The 12,116-nt window shown below is 54.3% G+C and overlaps 1 pseudogene; it reads left to right on the top strand.

Annotated features, from left to right (window-relative positions):
* Nucleotides 1-1,381: 1,381 nt before the first annotated feature.
* LOC144163831 (uncharacterized) lies at nucleotides 1,382-2,672 on the top strand (annotated as a pseudogene).
* The last annotated feature ends 9,444 nt before the right edge of the window (nucleotides 2,673-12,116 follow it).

The following is a 12,116-nucleotide window of genomic DNA, read 5'->3' as shown; positions in this document are numbered from 1 at the left end:
ATGGTGGGGCGACGATATGTAAGGCTCTGGTATTTGCTACGATGGCAGGGACGTACAAGGCAGGAGATAGATCTGCCGCGCCACTTCTTCGCGAACAAGCTTCTTGATGCGGTTCAGTCGCGACGGATTTTTGCCGAGTGCCAGCCCACAGAGCGGGTCGCTCGCTCCATAGGGCGGCAGCGAGTCAGGCGACGCTGCCTGCGCAACTCGTAATAAATTTGCAACAACCTGATGACATCTCTGATGCTCTGAGGGTTTTTCGACAGCCGCATCTGGAGCGCATCCTCATCTGTTCCTTTGAGTATATGTTTGATGGTGCCTTGCTCAGGCATGGGAGGATCCGCGCGCCTGAAAAGGTAGACCAAATACTCGATGTAGCTGGTAAAGTTCTCTTCGGCCTGTTGAGCTCGCTCTCCGAAACACTGTTCCCAGCATCGCTTGCGAACAGCAGGCCGGCCAAGTACCGATGCAAAGTTCGCTTTGAAGTCGGTCCAGGTTGCGCGATCAGCCGGGTGGTTATGATACCACTTTTCGACAAGTCCCTTCAAGGAGAAACTCATATTATTTAGCTTCATGGCATCGTCCCACTTATTGCGCGCGCTTACCCTCTCATAAGCCGGAAGCAAATATTCGACGTCCTGGTCATCTGCACCAGTGAACATGGCCGGGTAATGCCCATGGATCACCCCGGAGCAGACAACAGCCGATAGCGAAGGCGATGTTGTGTTTCGGGCGTCACTAGTGATTGCTGACCCAGCAGTAGAAGGCAGGGTGGGACTCCGGAGCTCGAGGCTTGTAGGTACACGGGGTGAAGCTTAGAAGCAGGACGAGGATAGAATTCTCACCTTCACCAAAATGTAATGAGGGTTTACTGTCTTAACAGCGGAAAGTAAGAAAGACACTCAGAAGTGGCACACGGATCGGTGTTCCAGCCGACACAAGGTCTCGCGCACTTGACGTTCTTCAAGCTGATGACGATGCCGCTGCGGTGGCTCACCTTATGGCCTGGTCGTCAAATGCACAATTTGAGTGGTTAATCTTTATGAGTGGGCATACTTGCTCGCCTTCCGCACCACAATACAAATATATATATATATATATATATATATATGTATATATTGTAATGAAGAGAAGTGAAAGGACTAACGGACCTCGATCGTCCAATCCCTGTTCGGGTATGTGCCGGAAGCATCAAGCTGGCATCATCTCTGTGCGTCCTTGTGGTCAGATCAGCGATCCCCTATCCGGTTCACCTGGAACAGACTGCGCTGCTTCCCGCCTCTCGCTTTTACTGCTTGTTAGCCATTAAACCGCCTTTCAAGTGGTGGAGGAGCTGGGTACGAGGTGAATCAACCTGGAGCTTCGCAACCGCACCGTACCAATGCCCGTCAACCCCGTCGACGTAGGCCAACAGCCACCATCGCCGGTGCCAACGGTCATCTGTGCCGGCACCATCCGTCAGCGTGACCCGCCCTTTTTCACCGGCAAAGGTAATTATGATGCCGAGGATTGGTTGTCCACATTCGAGCGAGTGAGCGTCTACAACAAGTGGGATGACAAATGCTAAGCTGAGCAATGTCGAGTAATACCTTAGGGAAGTCGCTGAGGTCTGGTTTCGGAACAACGGCAGGACCATCAAAACGTGGGGCGAATTCAAAACCCTCTTCGCAGAGGCGTTCGACAGGGCAGAGGTGCGGAAACTGCACGCTGAAAAGTGTCGTCGCGTACGCGCGCAGCAGCCCGGCGAGAATTTCACAAGTTATATCGAAGACGTTGTGGATCTCTGCAGGCGTATCAACATGGATATGTCTGAGCAAGAAAAGATTCGGCACATACTGAAAGGAATTGAAGACGACGCGTTTCAGATGTTGATGTCCAACGACCCAAAGACCGTGGCTGAGATAATTAAGCTCTGCCAAAGCTATGATGAGCTGCGGCGGCAGAGGAGTTTTGTTCGACAGTCGCTCGGGACGGGCGCAGAGCTGTCAAGTTTATCCTTCAGTTCTGAACAAGCATCGCTTGAGATGAGGATTAAGGACTTCGTCCGGGAAGAGGTCGCTCGGCAACTTTCGCTGGTACCTTTTGTAGAGCAGCCTGCACCAAGTTTGCCTCAAGCTGTTCAGCGCACCGTCAGGGAGCAGGTCGCCGAAGCCCTATCACCTGCACACCAGTCAACTACACCCCCTGCCCCGCTGACTGTTCCAACCATGGCTACCATAGCACCGCCAGTGACCGCTCCGTTGACGTACGCCGAATGCGCGGCAAGGGCTGCCCCGCCACTTGTCCACTCCTTTGTCCCCTCGTTTGGACCCTACATACCAGCGCCTGTGACGTTCACTCCTCAGCCAGTCTCCCAGTTCCGCCGTCCCGCGCCATTGGCTGTACAGCAGACGAATCCGTGGCGCACTCAGGACAACCGACCTATATGCTTTTCCTGTCGTCTCCCAGGACATGTAGCACGTTACTGTCGCCGTGCAATGCAGCAGGTTGAAGCATCTCATAGCCCAGTGTATGTTTCCCGCCAAGCTACCCGTCGCGCACCTGCGGGACCGCCGTCACCATCCTTTCAATCCGACCATCAGACGTTCGCGAGTCACCGATCGCCTTCTCCTCGTCGCCGCTCCATCTCTCCTATGCGTCGTCAGTCAGCGCCTCATGACGCGGGAAACTAATTCCCGCAGTTCCGGAGGCACGAACTGCGTACGTAGCAAAATGTCAAAGTCCTCGTGTATCTCCGAAAAATGTCGTCGACGTAGTTGTTGAAGGAGTTCCTATTCTTGCTCTTGTCGATACTGGTGCCGCGATTTCTGTTATGAGTGTGAAACTATGCCGCTATCTGAAAAAGGTTATGACGCCACTGTCGGGACTTTCGCTTCGAACTGCAAGTGCTGAACATGTGTCACCACTGGCTGCATGCACTGCTCGAGTAGTGATCCAAGACACTGTCTACACCATCGAATTCGTTGTTTTGTCTTCATGTTCCCATGACGTTATTCTTGGATGGGACTTCTTGTCAAGCCATAACGCAGTAATTGACTGTGCCAAGGCTGAGATTGAAGTTATTTCCCAGAACGATCCGCCGCTGTCTGAGCATTTGTTTGGTGAATGGAAGATTACCGTGAACGAAGATGTCGATATCCCGCCGCTAAGTTCCGTAATGGTCGACCTTGCTAGTGCGCCCGTACCCGATGGACCTGTCCTATTCACACCAGGCGACCTTTTTGTTCGCCGGAAGGAGTTGCCACTCCCATTCGCCGTTCTTACAGTGCAAGGTGGGCGTACGAGAATGTTTATCTAAAATCAAACCCACTGTTCTGTCAGCCTGCTCCATGGAGAGTCAATTGGCCATGTTGAAGCTATGCGCTCCATCAGCCGCTTCGACGTTTGCGATGATCCCGCTGCGCTTTCGCTCACTGCCCTGGACTCGTCCATTTCTACCGACGCTTCACTGTCCGCCGACGTGTTCAAGCATTCCCTGGACGCCGATTTGGATCCCACACAGCGCACGCAGCTTCTCGCCCTTCTTAACAAGTTCCGTTCTTCCTTTGACTGTGCACAAGCTCCGTTGGGTAAAACGTCAACAGTCACCCATCACATCGACACAGGCGATCATGCTCCCTTGCGACAACACCCTACCGTGTGTCGGGGCCGGAACGTGGTGTTATTAGTGATCACGTAGATGACATGCTACAGCGCGGCGTCATTCGGCCGTCCCAAAGCCCATGGTCGTCGCCCGTGGTCCTCGTGACAAAAAAGGATGGGTCTTTGCGCTTCTGTGTTGACTACCGCCGCCTAAACAAAATTTCCCGCAAGGACGTTTATCCGCTCCCTCGCATCGACGACGCTCTCGATTGTTTACACGGTGCAGAATTCTTCTCGTCCCTTGATTTGCGCTCGGGCTACTGGCAAGTGCCGGTTGCGGAATCGGACCCCCCAAGACCGCATTTGTTACCCCAGACGGTTTATATGAATTTAACGTCATGCCATTTGGCTTATGTAACGCACCTGCCACATTCGAGAGAATGATGGATAACATATTGCGTGGTCTCAAGTGGCATATATGCCTTTGTTACTTAGATGACGTCGTCGTATTCTCTGCCGATTTTGACACACACCTAACTCGTCTCCACCAGATCCTGGCGTGTCTCACCGCTGCCGGCCTCCAACTAAACACAAAGAAGTGTCGTTTTGGTGCGCGCAAGTTGACTATTCTAGGCCACGTTGTTTCAAAAGATGGTGTGTCGCCTAATCCCGATAAGCTACGTGCTGTCGCCAACTTTCCTAAGCCGACTTCCTTGAAAACCCTCCGGAGCTTCATCGGGCTCTGTTCCTATTTCCGACGCTTCGTCAGAAATTTCGCTACCATCGTTTCCCCCCTAACAAGACTGCTGAACGGGGATGACGCTCTTTCTGCGTGGTCCCCGGATTGTGATGAAGCATTTTCTTCGTTGCGACGCCCGTTAATCTCACCACCTATCCTCCGGCATGACGACCCAGCAGCTCCTACGGAGGTGCACACTGACGCCAGTGGCGTCGGTCTCGGTGCAGTGCTTGCCCAACGGAAGCCCAACTACGACGAATACGTTGTAGCGTATGCAAGTCGAACTCTCACCAAGGCCGAGCGAAATTATTCCGTGACCGAAAAGGAATGCTTGGCCATAGTGTGGGCGCTCACCAAATTCCGCCCCTATATTTATGGCCGCCCCTTTGCAGTTGTCACCGACCACCACGCATTGTGCTGGCTGTCGTCTCTCAAAGACCCCATGGGACGACTTGCTCGTTGGGCCCTCCGTCTACAAGAATTCGACATTCGTGTTATGTATCGATCCGGCCGCAAGCATTCTGACGCCGACGCCCTCTCTCGCTCCCCGGTGTCCGCTGATACGGCACACCTCAGCACAACGGACTCTACCTTGTCGTCGCTGACTCTCTCAGACATGGCTTCCCAGCAGAAAGAAGATCCATGGATCGCTACTATCGTCAACTTCCTCTCTTCACCTTCGACCCTTCCTCAGCCTAGGGCCCTGCGTCGCCAGGCTGCTCATTTTGCCATTCGCGACAACCTCCTCTACCGCCGCAACTACATGCCGGACGGCCGCAAGTGGCTCCTTGTGGTTCCACGGAATCTCCGCGCGGAGGTGTGTGCCGCTTACCACAATGATCCGCAGAGTGCTCACGCGGGACTCTTGAAGACCTATACCCGACTTCGTCAAAGATACTACTGGCGTGTTATGTACAGCTTTGTGCGAAGATTTGTTCGTGCCTGTACTGATTGTCAACGACGTAAGTCGCCTGTCCCCAAGCCAGCCGGCCCGCTGCAGCCCCTGCCGTGCCCCGTTCGTCCATATGAGCGCGTTGGCATTGATCTTTACGGCCCACTGCCATACTCTTCTTCTGGTAACCGGTGGATAATTGTGGCAGTAGATTACCTAACCCGCTATGCCGAAACAGCAGCGCTTCCCGCTTCCACGGCACGTGAGGTTGGTGCATTCATTCTGCACTCCCTCGTCCTACGCCACGGTGCACCACGGGAACTCCTAAGCGATAGGGGGCGTGTATTCCTCTCTCAGGCCATCCAAGCGCTCCTCACAGAATGCAAAATTGTGCACCGCACCACATCCGCCTACCATCCCCAAACCAATGGACTGGCAGAAAGATTCAACCGGACGCTTGGGGACATGATCGCAAAGTATGTCGCGCCCGACCATTCGAACTGGGACTCCGTGCTACCGTTCGTAACGTTCGCTTACAACACGGCCGTGCAGACCACTACAGGTTTTTCACCTTTCTTTTTGTTATACGGACGGGAGCCATCGTGTACAATGGATACCATCCTTCCCTACAGCCCTGATCCGTCCGAATGCCATCTCCTTTCCGACGCAACGCGCCATGCGGAAGAGTGCCGCCTGCTCGCACGTTCGTTTACATCGAACGACCAAGCTCAACAGAAGCACCGTCATGACCAGGAGCACTCATCGACTTCTTACAGTGCTGGCGATTTCGTTTGGCTGTGGATACCGTCTGCCACTCCTGGTCCCTCCTCAAAGCTCCTTTCTAAATATCATGGCCCCTGCCGTGTCATCGATTCTTCCTCCCCCGTTAACTACGTTGTAGAACCACTGAAACCAACCGAAGACCTTCGCCGTCGCGGCCGCGAAACTGTTCACGTCTCTCGCCTAAAGCCCTATTACGATCCCCTTGTGCTGCACTCACCCTTGGTCGCCAGGGTGGCTCTCTCTTCGGCGGAGGGTGATTGTAATGAAGAGAAGTGAAAGGACTAACGGACCTCGATCGTCCAATCCCTGTTCGGGTATGTGCCGGAAGCATCAAGCTGGCATCATCTCTGTGCGTCCTTGTGGTCAGATCAGCGATCCCCTATCTGGTTCACCAGGAACAGACTTCGCTGCTTCCCGCCTCTCGCTTTTACTGCTTGTTAGCCATTAAACCGCCTTTCAATATATATATATATATATATATATATATATATATATATATATATATATATATATAATATATATATATATATATATATATATATATATATATATATATTGCCGCGAACCATACATTGGGTTTGCTTATTTGTGTTTTGCTTTTACCGCCCGGCTGCGCCGGTCTGCGTTATCTCTGCGCCAAGGGAAGCGCGTGTTCCATTCTTTCTTTCTGTGCCGCATGCGTTATCTGTTGTGATGGGGAGAGCGTTCCGATCTAACGTGAACAGCCCAGAATGATCTTCTTGGATCTACTATGTTCTCGATGCGAATCGACGTTTCGAGAACCACGCGCGCCGAAAGATAAAAGGCCTGCAGTGCGGACGCCGGGGCATTCGATTCTGCGACGCTCGCTGACGCAAGTCACTTTGTTGACCGCTGCTTCGCCGCCTCTGTATTCTTTTGAGTTGTTAGGGGAGCACAAGTTCGCTCCAATAAACTTGTTTCTCCTGCAAGACAACTGCGTCGTCCTTGGCTTCGTGACATCTGGTGGAGGTGCGGGGTACGCACCCTTCATGCCCACTACAACCTCGAAAAGCCGCCAAGCCAGTCCAACAAGAGCCAGCCCCCGCCTGCAAGATTTACCGCCCGAGTTCGGTTTGATGCCAGAAGGGCCCAAGAAAAGGAACGCTGCAACCAACACCATGGTGCAAGAAACAACGTCGCCAATCGTCCTGCAGCAGCCCCGGGAACCGCCATCGTTCCGAGGAGCCCCCGCAGAAGACCCAGAAGAATAGTTGGAGAAACTGGAGCGCGTCCGGAAATTCAACAGGTGGGACGACGCAGAAACGTTCCGGCACGTTTTCTTTTACTTGGAAGATTCGGCTCGCACTTGGTTCGAGAACCACGAGAGCTCCTTGACAAACTGGGCTCAGTTCAAAAGCGAGTTTACTAAGACCTTCACTACCGTCGTGCGGAAAGAAAGAGCCGCCCTTTTGTTGGAAACGCGCACGCAACACCCCAACGAAGGTGTCGTGATCTTCGTTGAGGAGATGAAGCAGCTATTTCGCCGCGCGGACCCCGAAATGACGGAAGAAAAGAAGTTGCGCTTCTTAATGCGCGGAGTGAAGGAGAAACTGTTTGCTGGACTTGTCCGAAATCCGCCCAAAACCGTCGCCGAATTCGTGACCGAAGCCAGCACCATTGAGAAAGCCCTCGAAATGCGTGCTAAGCAGTATGACCGCGACTTTGTTGGCGCGGCCAATGCGAACGACTTTGGCAGCACGCGGATCCCGGCCGACAGCCTACGCGAGACTATCCGCGCAATAGTGAGAGAGGAGCTGCAGAAACTTCTCCCAACGCCGCCGCAGCCCCAAGTCGCTTCCCTCACCGACGTGATTAGAGAAGAAGTGCAACAAGCGTTGGGAACTTCTACGCCATCCGAGGTACCCCGAGAGCCACAAGCTATGACATACTCCGCGGCTGTTCGTCGACCCCGCCCTGCTCCAACACGCCGTCAAGAGGCCCCGCCGTACCGCCGCCCACTGTCACCCGCCCGACCCCCGGTAGCCCGAAACCAGACGCCGAGGAAGACGGACGTATGGCGAACTCCCGATAACCGTCCTCTGTGCTACCACTGCGGAGAGGCCGACCACATTTACCGTCGCTGTCCATACAAGAGACTCGGACTGCGTGGTTTCTCCGCCGACGCACCTCGCCCTCTCCCTGGCCAACGACCACGTGAGATCGACGAGTATCTATCTGAAACCAGCCGTGGCCCAGCGCGTTTCAACCGTTCGCCGTCGCCCTACCCCTACCAATCGCCGAACCGCCGTAGCAACGCTGACTTCGCCCGTGGAAGGTCCCCCAGCCCACGCGGGGGAAACTAAAGGCGGCAACTTCTGGAGGTGAAGTTGCTCTACGGCGAAAAACTAGAAACCCTCCAACGACGCAAGGACGCGCTGAAGACAGTGATTCACGACATGCCCTCATCCCGACGACCCGACCTAACCCTGACGAGACTCCCGAACACGACGACAGCTACACGGCGCGACGCGTACCCGACGTGACCGAGACGTCCGTTGAGAAGACGACGACAACGACGATGCACAGTGCCCGACCATCAACACGTACAAGCAGAGATACGACGCCCCGACGAACCCTTAACTCGAGGACAACTGCATCTGACGTCAAGGTGTCCATCGACGGCTTTGACGTAGTCGCCCTCGTAGACACGGGAGCTGACTATTCGGTAATGAGCGGACCATTTGCGTCTAAACTGAAGAAGGTATGACCAGATGGGACGGTCCGCACATACACACAGCAGGAGGCCACCTCGTGACGCCAAGTGGAACGTGCACATCGCGCGTCACCATAGACGGCACAACGTACCCTGCGGCGTTCGTCGTTCTGCCTAACTGCTCCCGCGACGTGATTCTCGGAATGGACTTTTTGACGGACAACGGCGCAATAATTGATCTGCAGACCAAGTCGATAACATTTTCCTCCAATCACTCCACGACGCCGCAGCCGAACCCCGATCACCGTGCTGCTGTCAGGATTGCCGACGATCACATCACCCTGCCACCCCGCGCAAGCTTGATGATCGCCGTCTACTGTGAGGATGCTGCTTCTGACATCGACGCTATCGTAGAGAGTGATCGAAGGTTGCTTCTCGACCGCGGTGTCTCCGTCGCAAGAGGCATTGCGCACTTTAAGCAACGCCAATCTCACGTTTTGGCCACTAATTTCACCGAAGAGTACCAGCATTTAAACAAGGGAGCTGCAATTGCGTTCCTCGAAGAAACGCAAGAAGCAAGTGATGTGATCGCAGTCGCCGACTTTGAACGCACACCCGTAGAAACATTCAAGCTCCCGCAGCCATTCGACGTGAATCCGGCGCTACCGCAAGAACAACGGAAAAAATTATTGGCTTTGCTGCGTCGCTATAGCGAATGTTTTTCGTCGAGCGCTAAACTACGTCAGACCCCCCTAGCGAAGCACCGAATAATAACCGAAGATGGAGCCCGACCTACCCGACAGTCACCGTACCGCGTCTCTTCACACGAACGGGAAGCCATCCGGACTCAAGTCGACGACATGCTGAGCGATGACATTATACAGCCATCGAAAAGCCCCTGGGCTGCGCCCGTCGTACTCGTAAAGAAAAAAGACGGCACATTAGGGTTTTGCGTTGACTACCGGCGACTGAACAAAATCACGAAAAAGGACGTGTACCCCCTCCCCCGAATCGACGACGCCCTCGACCACCTCTGCCACGCGAAGTACTTCTCATCGATGGACCTGAAGACCGGCTACTGGCAAATTGAAGTGGACGAGAGAGACCGAGAGAAGACTGCATTTATAACCCCAGACGGCCTATACGAGTTCAAGGTGATGCCGTTTGGGCTGTGCACAGCACCAGCGACGTTTCAAAGAGTCATGGACACTGTGCTAGCTGGCCTTAAGTGGCACACCTGCCTTGTATACCTCGACGACGTAGTGGTATTCGCCCGGACTTTCGACGAACACCTTGCAAGGTTGGAGTCTGTACTCGAGGCCATTCGTACATCGGGGTTGACGCTGAAGCCTGAAAAGTGCCGTTTCGCATATGAGGAACTCAAGTTCTTGGGCCACGTCGTCAACGCCGCGGGAGTCCTACCTGACCCGGCAAAAACTTCAGCTATCGCGAACTTCCCTAGGCCGAAAGACAAGAAGGGCGTGCGAAGATTTCTCGGGCTGTGCGCATACTACCGGCGCTTCGTCGCAAACTTCGCACGCATTGCAGAGCCACTCACGCGCTTGACGAAAGACAGCACCCCTTTCAGCTGGGAAAACGACCAAGAAAAAGCATTCTCCGAGCTGCAAAAACGCCTGCAAAGCCCGCCCGTGCTCGCTCATTTCGACGAAAATGCCGAAACGGAAATGCACACGGACGCCAGTGATATAGGCTTGGGTGCCGTCCTTGTCCAAAAGCAAAGCGGCTGCGAAAGGGTAATCGCCTATGCCAGCCGTGGTCTGTCGAAGGAGGAGAAAAACTATTCTGCGTCTGAGAAAGAGTGCCTGGCTATTATATGGGCGATTTCAAAATTTCGCCCATACGTGTATGGAAGGCCATTCAAGGTTGTAACAGACCACCATGCGCTGTGTTGGCTCGCCAATTTGAAGGACCCCTCTGGCCGTCTTGGGCGGTGGAGCTTGCGCCTGCAGGAGTTCGACGTTACAGTCGTTTATAAATCCGGCAGGAAACACTCCGACGCCGACTGCCTGTCCCGCGCCCCCGTCGACCCACCACCAGAAGACTCTGATGAAGACAGCGCGTTCTTCGGGATCGTGACGGAGAGCGACCTAGCCGCCCAGCAGCGTGCCGACCCCGACTTACGCGTCATAATCGAGTACCTCGAGGGATGCAACGTTGCCGTTCCGAAGACCTTCAAACGCAGCTTACCAGCATTCAGCCTGAGAAACTCCGTCCTCGTGAAGAAGAATTTCAGCCCCGGAACAAGAGCTAATTACCTTCTCGTCATCCCCGCGGACCTTCGTGACGAAATTTTGGAAGCGTGCCACGACGACCCGTCTTCCGGACATCTCGGCACAGCCCGCACTATTAGAAAAATCAAGGCGAGGTACTACTGGCCCGGCCTTACCTCTGACGTCACCCACTACGTCCGGAGCTGCCGTGACTGCCAGCGACGAAAAACGCCGCCGACAAGACCCGCCGGACTTCTGCAACCGATCGCCGTCCCATCGAGACCATTTCAACAGATTGGATTGGACCTTTTAGGCCCATTCCCTACGTCACGATCACAGAACAAGTGGATTGTCGTAGCGACAGACTACATGACGCGCTACGCAGAGACCGCCGCTCTTCCGAGAGGGACTGCACAAGAAGTGGCAAAGTTCTTTATAAGCCAAGTTGTGCTGCGACATGGAGCCCCGCAAGTCCTAATCACAGACCGCGGAACGGCATTTACTGCGGAGCTGATGCAAGGAGTATTACGCTACAGCAACACGGATCACCGAAGAACGACGGCGTACCACCCCCAAACGAACGGACTAACAGAACGTCTGAACAAGACAATCGCAGATATGCTGTCAATGTACGTTGACGTTGAACATAAGACTTGGGACGAAGTGCTCCCGTATGTCACGTTTGCGTACAACACGGCTATCCAGGAGACGACGCAGCTGACGCCGTTCGAGCTTGTCTACGGTAGAAGGCCGACTACGATGCTCGACGCCATGCTTCCGCACGTAGAAGACGACGACCTCAACGCCGACGTCCACGGATATCTTCAACGTGCGGAGGAGGCCCGCCAGCTCGCTCGAGTTCGCATAACGGACCAGCAGCTGGTGGATGCGGGCCGCTACAACCTCCGTCGCCGAGACGCCGAGTACCAACCAGGGGATCGTGTGTGGGTTTGGACTCCCATTCGACGACGCGGACTCAGTGAGAAGCTCCTGCGACGCTATTTCGGACCCTACCAGATTCTACGGCGTGTTGGCCAACTTACCTACGAAGTGATCCCTGATGGTGACTCCGGCACATCACGACAACGCAGGCGGCCTGAAGTCGTCCACGTGGTTCGCCTAAAACCTTTCTACGGACGATGACGAACTTTTATTTTCATTTGTTCGGACTGTCGCTTATGTTAGCATCGGGTCGATGCACTCTTAGAGGGGGGG

This window comes from Haemaphysalis longicornis, unplaced genomic scaffold, assembly GCF_048455015.1.
Source record: "Haemaphysalis longicornis isolate Haplotype H1 unplaced genomic scaffold, Haemaphysalis longicornis Haplotype H1 scaffold_13, whole genome shotgun sequence".
NCBI classification, from domain to species: domain Eukaryota; kingdom Metazoa; phylum Arthropoda; class Arachnida; order Ixodida; family Ixodidae; genus Haemaphysalis; species Haemaphysalis longicornis.
This window is presented reverse-complemented; position numbering and strand designations above follow the sequence as displayed.